The sequence below is a fragment of the Anomaloglossus baeobatrachus genome, unplaced genomic scaffold, assembly GCF_048569485.1.
Source record: "Anomaloglossus baeobatrachus isolate aAnoBae1 unplaced genomic scaffold, aAnoBae1.hap1 Scaffold_639, whole genome shotgun sequence".
Classification (NCBI taxonomy): domain Eukaryota; kingdom Metazoa; phylum Chordata; class Amphibia; order Anura; family Aromobatidae; genus Anomaloglossus; species Anomaloglossus baeobatrachus.
In genome coordinates, this window is record NW_027445007.1 from 56,731 (window position 1) to 71,029 (window position 14,299).

Sequence of the window (14,299 nt, forward strand, 5' to 3'; positions counted from 1 at the left end):
TCAACGGCCACTCTAAACTGAATGTGCCTGCCCTCGTCAGATCGCAGCCGCTACGCAGTTTGAGGCCGGGCAAGTACCGGCATGGGAGACTGGCTGGGAATCCCTGGTTCCGTTGACATTTTTGACAATTTCTTTTTTTTGGAGAGAGGGGGGGGAGTTAGAGTGGCCCTACCCACAATAAAAAAAAGCAAAAAAAAACAAAAAGCTTTTACTTCAGCCTTGCTCTCGAAAAGGCCAACAGGTGCAATAGCTACCCGTCAACGGCCACTCTAAACTGAATGTGCCTGCCCTCGTCAGATCGCAGCCGCTACGCAGTTTGAGGCCGGGCAAGTACCAGCATGGGAGACTGGCTGGGAATCCCTGGTTCCGTTGACATTTTTGACAATTTCTTTTTTTGGAGAGAGGGGGGGGAGTTAGAGTGGCCCTACCCACAATAAAAAAAAGCAAAAAAAAACAAAAAGCTTTTACTTCAGCCTTGCTCTTGAAAAGGCCAACAGGTGCAATAGCTACCCGTCAACGGCCACTCTAAACTGAATGTGCCTGCCCTCGTCAGATCGCAGCCGCTACGCAGTTTGAGGCCGGGCAAGTACCGGCATGGGAGACTGGCTGGGAATCCCTGGTTCCGTTGACATTTTTGACAATTTCTTTTTTTGGAGAGAGGGGGGGGGAGTTAGAGTGGCCCTACCCACAATAAAAAAAAGCAAAAAAAAACAAAAAGCTTTTACTTCAGCCTTGCTCTCGAAAAGGCCAACAGGTGCAATAGCTACCCGTCAACGGCCACTCTAAACTGAATGTGTCTGCCCTCGTCAGATCGCAGCCGCTACGCAGTTTGAGGCCGGGCAAGTACCGGCATGGGAGACTGGCTGGGAATTCCTGGTTCCGTTGACATTTTTGACAATTTCTTTTTTTGGAGAGAGGGGGGAAGTTAGAGTGGCCCTACCCACAATAAAAAAAAGCAAAAAAACCCAAAAAGCTTTTACTTCAGCCTTGCTCTCGAAAAGGCCAACAGGTGCAATAGCTACCCGTCAACGGCCACTCTAAACTGAATGTGCCTGCCCTCGTTAGATCGCAGCCGCTACGCAGTTTGAGGCCGGGCAAGTACCGGCATGGGAGACTGGCTGGGAATCCCTGGTTCCGTTGACATTTTTGACAATTTCTTTTTTTGGAGAGAGGGGGGGGGAGTTAGAGTGGCCCTACCCACAATAAAAAAAAGCAAAAAAAAACAAAAAGCTTTTACTTCAGCCTTGCTCTCGAAAAGGCCAACAGGTGCAATAGCTACCTGTCAATGGCCACTCTAAACTGAATGTGCCTGCCCTCGTCAGATCGCAGCCGCTACGCAGTTTGAGGCCGGGCAAGTACCGGCATGGGAGACTGGCTGGGAATCCCTGGTTCCGTTGACATTTTTGACAACTTCTTTTTTTGGAGAGAGGGGGGGGAGTTAGAGTGGCCCTACCCACAATAAAAAAAGAAAAAAAAACAAAAAGCTTTTACTTCAGCCTTGCTCTCGAAAAGGCCAACAGGTGCAATAGCTACCCGTCAACGGCCACTCTAAACTGAATGTGCCTGCCCTCGTCAGATCGCAGCCGCTACGCAGTTTGAGGCCGGGCAAGTACCGGCATGGGAGACTGGCTGGGAATCCCTGGTTCCGTTGACATTTTTGACAATTTCTTTTTTTGGAGAGAGGGGGGGGAGTTAGAGTGGCCCTACCCACAATAAAAAAAAGCAAAAAAAACCAAAAAGCTTTTACTTCAGCCTTGCTCTCGAAAAGGCCAACAGGTGCAATAGCTACCCGTCAACGGCCACTCTAAACTGAATGTGCCTGCCCTCGTCAGATCGCAGCCGCTACGCAGTTTTAGGCTGGGCAAGTACCGGCATGGGAGACTGGCTGGGAATCCCTGGTTCCGTTGACATTTTTGACAATTTCTTTTTTTGGAGAGAGGGGGGGAAGTTAGAGTGGCCCTACCCACAATAAAAAAAAGCAAAAAAAAACAAAAAGCTTTTACTTCAGCCTTGCTCTCGAAAAGGCCAACAGGTGCAATAGCTACCCGTCAACGGCCACTCTAAACTGAATGTGCCTGCCCTCGTCAGATTGCAGCCGCTACGCAGTTTGAGGCCGGGCAAGTACCGGCATGGGAGACTGGCTAGGAATACCTGGTTCAGTTGACATTTTTGACAATTTCTTTTTTTGGAGAGAGGGGGGGGGGGAGTTAGAGTGGCCCTACCCACAATAAAAAAAGCAAAAAAAAACAAAAAGCTTTTACTTCAGCCTTGCTCTCGAAAAGGCCAACAGGTGCAATAGCTACCCGTCAATGGCCACTCTAAACTGAATGTGCCTGCCCTCGTCAGATCGCAGCCGCTACGCAGTTTGAGGCCGGGCAAGTACCGGCATGGGAGACTGGCTGGGAATCCCTGGTTCCGTTAACATTTTTGACAATTTCTTTTTTTGGAGAGAGGGGGGGGAGTTAGAGTGGCCCTACCCACAATAAAAAAAAGCAAAAAAAAACAAAAAGCTTTTACTTCAGCCTTGCTCTCGAAAAGGCCAACAGGTGCAATAGCTACCTGTCAACGGCCACTCTAAACTAAATGTGCCTGCCCTCGTCAGATCGCAGCCGCTACGCAGTTTGAGGCCGTGCAAGTACCGGCATGGGAGACTGGCTGGGAATCCCTGGTTCCGTTGACATTTTTGACAATTTCTTTTTTTGGAGAGAGGGGGGGGAGTTAGAGTGGCCCTACCCACAATAAAAAAAAGCAAAAAAAAACAAAAAGCTTTTACTTCAGCCTTGCTCTTGAAAAGGCCAACAGGTGCAATTGCTACCCGTCAACGGCCACTCTAAACTGAATGTGCCTGCCCTCGTCAGATCGCAGCCGCTACGCAGTTTGAGGCCGGGCAAGTACTGGCATGGGAGACTGGCTGGGAATCCCTGGTTCCGTTGACATTTTTGACAATTTCTTTTTTTGGAGAGAGGGGGGGAGTTAGAGTGGCCCTACCCACAATAAAAAAAGCAAAAAAAACCAAAAAGCTTTTACTTCAGCCTTGCTCTCGAAAAGGCCAACAGGTGCAATAGCTACCTGTCAATGGCCACTCTAAACTGAATGTGCCTGCCCTCGTCAGATCGCAGCCGCTACGCAGTTTGAGGCCGGGCAAGTACCGGCATGGGGGATTGGCTGGGAATCCATGGTTCCGTTGACATTTTTGACAATTTCTTTTTTTGGAGAGAGGGGGGGGAGTTAGAGTGGCCCTACCCACAATAAAAAAAAGCAAAAAAAACCAAAAAGCTTTTACTTCAGCCTTGCTCTCGAAAAGGCCAACAGGTGCAATAGCTACCCGTCAACGGCCACTCTAAACTGAATGTGCCTGCCCTCGTCAGATCGCAGCCGCTACGCAGTTTGAGGCCGGGCAAGTACCGGCATGGGAGACTGGCTGGGAATCCCTGGTTCCGTTGACATTTTTGACAATTTCTTTTTTTGGAGAGAGGGGGGGGAGTTAGAGTGGCCCTACCCACAATAAAAAAAAGCAAAAAAAAACAAAAAGCTTTTACTTCAGCCTTGCTCTCGAAAAGGCCAACAGGTGCAATAGCTACCCGTCAACGGCCACTCTAAACTGAATGTGCCTGCCCTCGTCAGATCGCAGCCGCTACGCAGTTTGAGGCCGGGCAAGTACCGGCATGGGAGACTGGCTGGGAATCCCTGGTTCCGTTGACATTTTTGACAATTTCTTTTTTTGGAGAGAGGGGGGGGGAGTTAGAGTGGTCCTACCCACAATAAAAAAAAGCAAAAAAAAACAAAAAGCTTTTACTTCAGCCTTGCTCTCGAAAAGGCCAACAGGTGCAATAGCTACCCGTCAACGGCCACTCTAAACTGAATGTGCCTGCACTCGTCAGATCGCAGCCGCTACGCAGTTTGAGGCCGGGCAAGTACCGGCATGGGAGACTGGCTGGGAATCCCTGGTTCCGTTGACATTTTTGACAATTTCTTTTTTTGGAGAGAGGAGGGGGAGTTAGAGTGGCCCTACCCACAATAAAAAAAAGCAAAAAAAAACAAAAAGCTTTTACTTCAGCCTTGCTCTCGAAAAGGCCAACAGGTGCAATAGCTACCCGTCAACGGCCACTCTAAACTGAATGTGCCTGCCCTCGTCAGATCGCAGCCGCTACGCAGTTTGAGGCCGGGCAAGTACCGGCATGGGAGACTGGCTGGGAATCCCTGGTTCCGTTGACATTTTTGACAATTTCTTTTTTTGGAGAGAGGGGGGGGAGTTAGAGTGGCCCTACCCACAATAAAAAAAAGCAAAAAAAAACAAAAAGCTTTTACTTCAGCCTTGCTCTCGAAAAGGCCAACAGGTGCAATAGCTACCCGTCAACGGCCACTCTAAACTGAATGTGCCTGCCCTCGTCAGATCGCAGCCGCTACGCAGTTTGAGGCCGGGCAAGTACCGGCATGGGAGACTGGCTGGGAATCCCTGGTTCCGTTGACATTTTTGACAATTTCTTTTTTTGGAGAGAGGGGGGGAGTTAGAGTGGCCCTACCCACAATAAAAAAAAGCAAAAAAAACCAAAAAGCTTTTACTTCAGCCTTGCTCTCGAAAAGGCCAACAGGTGCAATAGCTACCCGTCAACGGCCACTCTAAACTGAATGTGCCTGCCCTCGTCAGATCGCAGCCGCTACGCAGTTTGAGGCCGGGCAAGTACCGGCATGGGAGACTGGCTGGGAATCCCTGGTTCCGTTGACATTTTTGACAATTTCTTTTTTTGGAGAGAGGGGGGGGAGTTAGAGTGGCCCTACCCACAATAAAAAAAAGCAAAAAAAAACAAAAAGCTTTTACTTCAGCCTTGCTCTCGAAAAGGCCAACAGGTGCAATAGCTACCCGTCAACGGCCACTCTAAACTGAATGTGCCTGCCCTCGTCAGATCGCAGCCGCTACGCAGTTTGAGGCCGGGCAAGTACCGGCATGGGAGACTGGCTGGGAATCCCTGGTTCCGTTGACATTTTTGACAATTTCTTTTTTTGGAGAGAGGGGGGGGAGTTAGAGTGGCCCTACCCACAATAAAAAAAAGCAAAAAAAACAAAAAGCTTTTACTTCAGCCTTGCTCTCGAAAAGGCCAACAGGTGCATTAGCTACCCGTCAACGGCCACTCTAAACTGAATGTGCCTGCCCTCGTCAGATCGCAGCCGCTACGCAGTTTGAGGCCGGGCAAGTACCGGCATGGGAGACTGGCTGGGAATCCCTGGTTCCGTTGACATTTTTGACAATTTCTTTTTTTGGAGAGAGGGGGGGAGTTAGAGTGGCCCTACCCACAATAAAAAAAAGCAAAAAAAAACAAAAAGCTTTTACTTCAGCCTTGCTCTCGAAAAGGCCAACAGGTGCAATAGCTACCCGTCAACGGCCACTCTAAACTGAATGTGCCTGCCCTCGTCAGATCGCAGCCGCTACGCAGTTTGAGGCCGGGCAAGTACCGGCATGGGAGACTGGCTGGGAGTCCCTGGTTCCGTTGACATTTTTGACAATTTCTTTTTTTGGAGAGAGGGGGGGAGTTAGAGTGGCCCTACCCACAATAAAAAAAAGCAAAAAAAAACAAAAAGCTTTTACTTTAGCCTTGCTCTCGAAAAGGCCAACAGGTGCAATAGCTACCCGTCAATGGCCACTCTAAACTGAAGGTGCCTGCCCTCGTCAGATCGCAGCCGCTACGCAGTTTGAGGCCGGGCAAGTACCGGCATGGGAGACTGGCTGGGAGTCCCTGGTTCCGTTGACATTTTTGACAATTTCTTTTTTTGGAGAGAGGGGGGGAGTTAGAGTGGCCCTACCCACAATAAAAAAAAGCAAAAAAAAACAAAAAGCTTTTACTTTAGCCTTGCTCTCGAAAAGGCCAACAGGTGCAATAGCTACCCGTCAACGGCCACTCTAAACTGAATGTGCCTGCCCTCGTCAGATCGCAGCCGCTACGCAGTTTGAGGCCGGGCAAGTACCGGCATGGGAGACTGGCTGGGAATCCCTGGTTCCGTTGACATTTTTGACAATTTCTTTTTTTGGAGAGAGGGGGCGGAGTTAGAGTGGCCCTACCCACAATAAAAAAAAGCAAAAAAAAACAAAAAGCTTTTACTTCAGCCTTGCTCTCGAAAAGGCCAACAGGTGCAAAAGCTACCCGTCAACGGCCACTCTAAACTGAATGTGCCTGCCCTCGTCAGATCGCAGCCGCTATGCAGTTTGAGGCCGGGCAAGTACCGGCATGGGAGACTGGCTGGGAATCCCTGGTTCCGTTGACATTTTTGACAATTTCTTTTTTTGGAGAGAGGGGGGGGAGTTAGAGTGGCCCTACCCACAATAAAAAAAAGCAAAAAAAACCAAAAAGCTTTTACTTCAGCCTTGCTCTCGAAAAGGCCAACAGGTGCAATAGCTACCCGTCAACGGCCACTCTAAACTGAATGTGCCTGCCCTCGTCAGATCGCAGCCGCTACGCAGTTTGAGGCCGGGCAAGTACCGGCATGGGAGACTGGCTGGGAATCCCTGGTTCCGTTGACATTTTTGACAATTTCTTTTTTTGGAGAGAGGGGGGGAGTTAGAGTGGCCCTACCCACAATAAAAAAAAGCAAAAAAAACCAAAAAGCTTTTACTTCAGCCTTGCTCTCGAAAAGGCCAACAGGTGCAATAGCTACCCATCAACGGCCACTCTAAACTGAATGTGCCTGCCCTTGTCAGATCGCAGCCGCTACGCAGTTTGAGGCCGGGCAAGTACCGGCATGGGAGACTGGCTGGGAATCCTTGGTTCCGTTGACATTTTTGACAATTTCTTTTTTTGGAGAGAGGGGGGGGAGTTAGAGTGGCCCTACCCACAATAAAAAAAAGCAAAAAAAAAACAAAAAGCTTTTACTTCAGCCTTGCTCTCGAAAAGGCCAACAGGTGCAATAGCTACCCGTCAACGGCCACTCTAAACTGAATGTGCCTGCCCTCGTCAGATCGCAGCCGCTACGCAGTTTGAGGCCGGGCAAGTACCGGCATGGGAGACTGGCTGGGAATCCCTGGTTCCGTTGACATTTTTGACAATTTCTTTTTTTGGAGAGAGGGGGGGGAGTTAGAGTGGCCCTACCCACAATAAAAAAAAGCAAAAAAAAACAAAAAGCTTTTACTTCAGCCTTGCTCTCGAAAAGGCCAACAGGTGCAATAGCTACCCGTCAACGGCCACTCTAAACTGAATGTGCCTGCCCTCATCAGATCGCAGCCGCTACGCAGTTTGAGGCCGGGCAAGTACCGGCATGGGAGACTGGCTGGGAATCCCTGGTTCCGTTGACATTTTTGACAATTTCTTTTTTTGGAGAGAGGGGGGGGAGTTACAGTGGCCCTACCCACAATAAAAAAAAGCAAAAAAAAACAAAAAGCTTTTACTTCAGCCTTGCTCTCGAAAAGGCCAACAGGTGCAATAGCTACCCGTCAACGGCCACTCTAAACTGAATGTGCCTGCCCTCGTCAGATCGCAGCCGCTACGCAGTTTGAGGCCGGGCAAGTACCGGCATGGGAGACTGGCTGGTAATCCCTGGTTCCGTTGACATTTTTGACAATTTCTTTTTTTGGAGAGAGGGGGGGGAGTTAGAGTGGCCCTACCCACAATAAAAAAAAGCAAAAAAAACCAAAAAGCTTTTACTTCAGCCTTGCTCTCGAAAAGGCCAACAGGTGCAATAGCTACCTGTCAACGGCCACTCTAAACTGAATGTGCCTGCCCTCGTCAGATCGCAGCCGCTACGCAGTTTGAGGCCGGGCAAGTACCGGCATGGGAGACTGGCTGGGAATCCCTGGTTCCGTTGACATTTTTGACAATTTCTTTTTTTGGAGAGAGGGGGGGGAGTTAGAGTAGCCCTACCCACAATAAAAAAAGCAAAAAAAACCAAAAAGCTTTTACTTCAGCCTTGCTCTCGAAAAGGCCAACAGGTGCACTAGCTACCCGTCAACGGCCACTCTAAACTGAATGTGCCTGCCCTCGTCAGATCGCAGCCGCTACGCAGTTTGAGGCCGGGCAAGTACCGGCATGGGAGACTGGCTGGGAATCCCTGGTTCCGTTGACATTTTTGACAATTTCTTTTTTTGGAGAGAGGGGGGGAGTTAGAGTGGCCCTACCCACAATAAAAAAAAGCAAAAAAAAACAAAAAGCTTTTACTTCAGCCTTGCTCTCGAAAAGGCCAACAGGTGCAATAGCTACCCGTCAACGGCCACTTTAAACTGAATGTGCCTGCCCTCGTCAGATCGCAGCCGCTACGCAGTTTGAGGCCGGGCAAGTACCGGCATGGGAGACTGGCTGGTAATCCCTGGTTCCGTTGACATTTTTGACAATTTCTTTTTTTGAAGAGAGGGGGGGGAGTTAGATTGGCCCTACCCACAATAAAAAAAGCAAAAAAAACCAAAAAGCTTTTACTTCAGCCTTGCTCTCGAAAAGGCCAACAGGTGCAATAGCTACCTGTCAACGGCCACTCTAAACTGAATGTGCCTGCCCTCGTCAGATCGCAGCCGCTACGCAGTTTGAGGCCGGGCAAGTACCGGCATGGGAGACTGGCTGGGAATCCCTGGTTCCGTTGACATTTTTGACAATTTCTTTTTTTGGAGAGAGGGGGGGAGTTAGAGTAGCCCTACCCACAATAAAAAAAGCAAAAAAAACCAAAAAGCTTTTACTTCAGCCTTGCTCTCGAAAAGGCCAACAGGTGCACTAGCTACCCGTCAACGGCCACTCTAAACTGAATGTGCCTGCCCTCGTCAGATCGCAGCCGCTACGCAGTTTGAGGCCGGGCAAGTACCGGCATGGGAGACTGGCTGGGAATCCCTGGTTCTGTTGACATTTTTGACAATTTCTTTTTTTGGAGACAGGGGGGGGAGTTAGAGTGGCCCTACCCACAATAAAAAAAAGCAAAAAAAAACAAAAAGCTTTTACCTCAGCCTTGCTCTCGAAAAGGCCAACAGGTGCAATAGCTACCCGTCAACGGCCACTCTAAACTGAATGTGCCTGCCCTCGTCAGATCGCAGCCGCTACGCAGCTTGAGGCCGGGCAAGTACCGGCATGGGAGACTGGCTGGGAATCCCTGGTTCCGTTGACATTTTTGACAATTTCTTTTTTTGGAGAGAGAGGGGGGAGTTAGAGTGGCCCTACCCACAATAAAAAAAAGCAAAAAAAAACAAAAAGCTTTTACTTCAGCCTTGCTCTCGAAAAGGCCAACAGGTGCAATAGCTACCCGTCAACGGCCACTCTAAACTGAATGTGCCTGCCCTCGTCAGATCGCAGCCGCTACGCAGTTTGAGGCCGGGCAAGTACCGGCATGGGAGACTGGCTGGGAATCCCTGGTTCCGTTGACATTTTTGACAATTTCTTTTTTTGGAGAGAGGGGGGGGAGTTAGAGTGGCCCTACCCACAATAAAAAAAAAGCAAAAAAAAACAAAAAGCTTTTACTTCAGCCTTGCTCTCGAAAAGGCCAACAGGTGCAATAACTACCCGTCAACGGCCACTCTAAACTGGATGTGGCTGCCCTCGTCAGATCGCAGCCGCTACGCAGTTTGAGGCCGGGCAAGTACCGGCATGGGAGACTGGCTGGGAATCCCTGGTTCCGTTGACATTTTTGACAATTTCTTTTTTTGGAGAGAGGGGGGGGGAGTTAGAGTGGCCCTACCCACAATAAAAAAAAGCAAAAAAAAACAAAAAGCTTTTACTTCAGCCTTGCTCTCGAAAAGGCCAACAGGTGCAATAGCTACCCGTCAACGGCCACTCTAAACTGAATGTGCCTGCCCTCGTCAGATCGCAGCCGCTACGCAGTTTGAGGCCGGGCAAGTACCGGCATGGGAGACTGGCTGGGAATCCCTGGTTCCGTTGACATTTTTGACAATTTCTTTTTTTGGAGAGAGGGGGGGGAGTTAGAGTGGCCCTACCCACAATAAAAAAAAGCAAAAAAAAACAAAAAGCTTTTACTTCAGCCTTGCTCTCGAAAAGGCCAACAGGTGCAATAGCTACCCATCAACGGCCACTCTAAACTGAATGTGCCTGCCCTCGTCAGATCGCAGCCGCTACGCAGTTTGAGGCCGGGCAAGTACCGGCATGGGAGACTGGCTGGGAATCCCTGGTTCCGTTGACATTTTTGACAATTTCTTTTTTTGGAGAGAGGGGGGGGAGTTAGAGTGGCCCTACCCACAATAAAAAAAAGCAAAAAAAAACAAAAAGCTTTTACTTCAGCCTTGCTCTCGAAAAGGCCAACAGGTGCAATAGCTACCCGTCAACGGCCACTCTAAACTGAATGTGCCTGCCCTCGTCAGATCGCAGCCGCTACGCAGTTTGAGGCCGGGCAAGTACCGGCATGGGAGACTGGCTGGGAATCCCTGGTTCCGTTGACATTTTTGACAATTTCTTTTTTTGGAGAGAGGGGGGGGAGTTAGAGTGGCCCTACCCACAATAAAAAAAAGCAAAAAAAAACAAAAAGCTTTTACTTCAGCCTTGCTCTCGAAAAGGCCAACAGGTGCAATAGCTACCCGTCAACGGCCACTCTAAACTGAATGTGCCTGCCCTCGTCAGATCGCAGCCGCTACGCAGTTTGAGGCCGGGCAAGTGTCAGCATGGGAGACTGGCTGGGAATCCCTGGTTCCGTTGACATTTTTGACAATTTCTTTTTTTGGAGAGAGGGGGGGGAGTTAGAGTGGCCCTACCCACAATAAAAAAAAGCAAAAAAAACCAAAAAGCTTTTACTTCAGCCTTGCTCTCGAAAAGGCCAACAGGTGCAATAGCTACCCGTCAACGGCCACTCTAAACTGAATGTGCCTGCCCTCGTCAGATCGCAGCCGCTACGCAGTTTGAGGCCGGGCAAGTACCGGCATGGGAGACTGGCTGGGAATCCCTGGTTCCGTTGACATTTTTGACAATTTCTTTTTTTGGAGAGAGGGGGGGGAGTTAGAGTGGCCCTACCCACAATAAAAAAAAGCAAAAAAAAACAAAAAGCTTTTACTTCAGCCTTGCTCTCGAAAAGGCCAACAGGTGCAATAGCTACCCGTCAACGGCCACTCTAAACTGAATGTGCCTGCCCTCGTCAGATCGCAGCCGCTACGCAGTTTGAGGCCGGGCAAGTACCGACATGGGAGACTGGCTGGGAATCCCTGGTTCCGTTGACATTTTTGACAATTTCTTTTTTTGGAGAGAGGGGGGGAGTTAGAGTGGCCCTACTCACAATAAAAAAAGCAAAAAAAAGCAAAAAAAACCAAAAAGCTTTTACTTCAGCCTTGCTCTCGAAAAGGCCAACAGGTGCACTAGCTACCCGTCAACGGCCACTCTAAACTGAATGTGCCTGCCCTCGTCAGATCGCAGCCGCTACGCAGTTTGAGGCCGGGCAAGTACCGGCATGGGAGACTGGCTGGGAATCCCTGGTTCCGTTGACATTTTTGACAATTTCTTTTTTTGGAGAGAGGGGGGGGAGTAAGGGTGGCCCTACCCACAATAAAAAAAGCAAAAAAAAACAAAAAGCTTTTACTTCACCCTTGCTCTCGAAAAGGCCAACAGGTGCAATAGCTACCCGTCAAAGGCTACTCTAAACTGAATGTGCCTGCCCTCGTCAGATCGCAGCCGCTAAGCAGTTTGAGGCCGGGCAAGTACCGGCAGGGGAGACTGGCTGGGAATCCCTGGTTCCGTTGACATTTTTGACAATTTCTTTTTTTGGAGAGAGGGGGGGGAGTTAGAGTGGCCCTACCCACAATAAAAAAAAAGCAAAAAAAAACAAAAAGCTTTTACTTCAGCCTTGCTCTCGAAAAGGCCAACAGGTGCAATTGCTACCCGTCAACGGCCACTCTAAACTGAATGTGCCTGCCCTCGTCAGATCGCAGCCGCTACGCAGTTTGAGGCCGGGCAAGTACCGGCATGGGAGACTGGCTGGGAATCCCTGGTTCCATTGACATTTTTGACAATTTCTTTTTTTGGAGAGAGGGGGGGAGTTAGAGTGGCCCTACCCACAATAAAAAAAAGCAAAAAAAAACAAAAAGCTTTTACTTCAGCCTTGCTCTCGAAAAGGCAAACAGGTGCAATAGCTACCCGTCAACGGCCATTCTAAACTGAATGTGCCTGCCCTCGTCAGATCGCAGCCGCTACGCAGTTTGAGGCCGGGCAAGTACCGGCATGGGAGACTGGCTGGGAATCCCTGGTTCCGTTGACATTTTTGACAATTTCTTTTTTTGGAGAGAAGGGGGGGCAGTTATAGTGGCCCTACCCACAATAAAAAAAGCAAAAAAAACCAAAAAGCTTTTACTTCAGCCTTGCTCTCGAAAAGGCCAACAGGTGCAATAGCTACCTGTCAACGGCCACTCTAAACTGAATGTGCCTGCCCTCGTCAGATCGCAGCCGCTACGCAGTTTGAGGCCGGGCAAGTACCGGCATGGGAGACTGGCTGGGAATCCCTGGTTCCGTTGACATTTTTGACAATTTCTTTTTTTGGAGAGAGGGGGGGGAGTTAGAGTGGCCCTACCCACAATAAAAAAAAGCAAAAAAAAACAAAAAGCTTTTACTTCAGCCTTGCTCTCGAAAAGGCCAACAGGTGCAATAGCTACCCGTCAACGGCCACTCTAATCTGAATGTGCCTGCCCTCGTCAGATCGCAGCCGCTACGCAGTTTGAGGCCGGGCAAGTACCGGCATGGGAGACTGGCTGGGAATCCCTGGTTCTGTTGACATTTTTGACAATTTCTTTTTTTGGAGAGAGGGGGGGGAGTTAGAGTGGCCCTACCCACAATAAAAAAAGCAAAAAAAAAACAAAATGCTTTTACTTCAGCCTTGCTCTCGAAAAGGCCAACAGGTGCAATAGCTACCCGTCAACGGCCACTCTAAAGTGAATGTGCCTGCCCTCGTCAGATCGCAGCCGCTACGCAGCTTGAGGCCGGGCAAGTACCGGCATGGGAGACTGGCTGGGAATCCCTGGTTCCGTTGACATTTTTGACAATTTCTTTTTTTGGAGAGAGGGGGGGGAGTTAGAGTGGCCCTACCCACAATAAAAAAAAGCAAAAAAAAACAAAAAGCTTTTACTTCAGCCTTGCTCTCGAAAAGGCCAACAGGTGCAATAGCTACCCATCAACGGCCACTCTAAACTGAATGTGCCTGCCCTCGTCAGATCGCAGCCGCTACGCAGTTTGAGGCCGGGCAAGTACCGGCATGGGAGACTGGCTGGGAATCCCTGGTTCCGTTGACATTTTTGACAATTTCTTTTTTTGGAGAGAGGGGGGGGAGTTAGAGTGGCCCTACCCACAATAAAAAAAAGCAAAAAAAAACAAAAAGCTTTTACTTCAGCCTTGCTCTCGAAAAGGCCAACAGGTGCAATAGCTACCCGTCAACGGCCACTCTAAACTGAATGTGCCTGCCCTCGTCAGATCGCAGCCGCTACGCAGTTTGAGGCCGGGCAAGTACCGGCATGGGAGACTGGCTGGGAATCCCTGGTTCCGTTGACATTTTTGACAATTTCTTTTTTTGGAGAGAGGGGGGGGAGTTAGAGTGGCCCTACCCACAATAAAAAAAAGCAAAAAAAAAACAAAAAGCTTTTACTTCAGCCTTGCTCTCGAAAAGGCCAACAGGTGCAATAGCTACCCGTCAACGGCCACTCTAAACTGAATGTGCCTGCCCTCGTCAGATCGCAGCCGCTACGCAGTTTGAGGCCGGGCAAGTGTCAGCATGGGAGACTGGCTGGGAATCCCTGGTTCCGTTGACATTTTTGACAATTTCTTTTTTTGGAGAGAGGGGGGGGAGTTAGAGTGGCCCTACCCACAATAAAAAAAAGCAAAAAAAACCAAAAAGCTTTTACTTCAGCCTTGCTCTCGAAAAGGCCAACAGGTGCAATAGCTACCCGTCAACGGCCACTCTAAACTGAATGTGCCTGCCCTCGTCAGATCGCAGCCGCTACGCAGTTTGAGGCCGGGCAAGTACCGGCATGGGAGACTGGCTGGGAATCCCTGGTTCCGTTGACATTTTTGACAATTTCTTTTTTTGGAGAGAGGGGGGGGAGTTAGAGTGGCCCTACCCACAATAAAAAAAAGCAAAAAAAAACAAAAAGCTTTTACTTCAGCCTTGCTCTCGAAAAGGCCAACAGGTGCAATAGCTACCCGTCAACGGCCACTCTAAACTGAATGTGCCTGCCCTCGTCAGATCGCAGCCGCTACGCAGTTTGAGGCCGGGCAAGTACCGACATGGGAGACTGGCTGGGAATCCCTGGTTCCGTTGACATTTTTGACAATTTCTTTTTTTGGAGAGAGGGGGGGAGTTAGAGTGGCCCTACTCACAATAAAAAAAGCAAAAAAAAGCAAAAAAAACCAAAAAGCTTTTA

The 14,299-nt window shown here is 49.3% G+C and overlaps 6 pseudogenes; all 6 read left to right on the top strand.

The window, feature by feature from the left end:
- The first annotated feature begins 256 nt into the window (after positions 1-256).
- On the top strand, positions 257-375 carry LOC142286039 (5S ribosomal RNA; annotated as a pseudogene).
- A 2,442-nt stretch (positions 376-2,817) lies between these two features.
- Positions 2,818-2,936, top strand: LOC142286026 (5S ribosomal RNA; annotated as a pseudogene).
- A 904-nt stretch (positions 2,937-3,840) lies between these two features.
- On the top strand, positions 3,841-3,959 carry LOC142286024 (5S ribosomal RNA; annotated as a pseudogene).
- Positions 3,960-6,139: 2,180 nt separating this feature from the next.
- LOC142286055 (5S ribosomal RNA) lies at positions 6,140-6,258 on the top strand (annotated as a pseudogene).
- A 905-nt stretch (positions 6,259-7,163) lies between these two features.
- On the top strand, positions 7,164-7,282 carry LOC142286021 (5S ribosomal RNA; annotated as a pseudogene).
- A 4,749-nt stretch (positions 7,283-12,031) lies between these two features.
- On the top strand, positions 12,032-12,150 carry LOC142286031 (5S ribosomal RNA; annotated as a pseudogene).
- The last annotated feature ends 2,149 nt before the right edge of the window (positions 12,151-14,299 follow it).